Source organism: Alligator sinensis, unplaced genomic scaffold (assembly GCF_000455745.1).
Source record: "Alligator sinensis unplaced genomic scaffold, ASM45574v1 scaffold31_1, whole genome shotgun sequence".
Lineage (NCBI taxonomy): Eukaryota > Metazoa > Chordata > Crocodylia > Alligatoridae > Alligator > Alligator sinensis.
In genome coordinates, this window is record NW_005841884.1 from 1,749,867 (window position 1) to 1,750,293 (window position 427).

Sequence of the window (427 nt, forward strand, 5' to 3'; positions counted from 1 at the left end):
CCTGCCGGTTCGGCGCGCCGGGACAGACCGGGCCGGGCCCAGCAGCACTGTGCCGTCCCCAGCAGCACATGAGAAGCAGTACTCTCGGGGCCTCGTGCACGGTTGGCCAGGCCCGGAGAGCCACAGCACCTGGGGGGAGACTGGCTGGGGGAGCAGGCGCCCCCTTGCTGTGGGGCCGGACAGGGCAGGGCAGGGGGGCTGGCTTGAAGCAGGCGGGTGAGGAGGCAGGTGCGGGCTGGCACTGCCAGTCGCCACTGCTTGGCCTCCCGCACGGGGCTGCTCCCCCGGGCCCTGCGGGGGTAAGCAGCTCCCCTCCCCTCGCTTCTGGCTGGGGCCTGAGGGCTGGCCCTGCCCACCTCGTTGCGGCCCCGCCGCCGCTGCCACCACCGCAGCTTCACACTCCACCGCCGCCGCTGCAGCAGCTCCA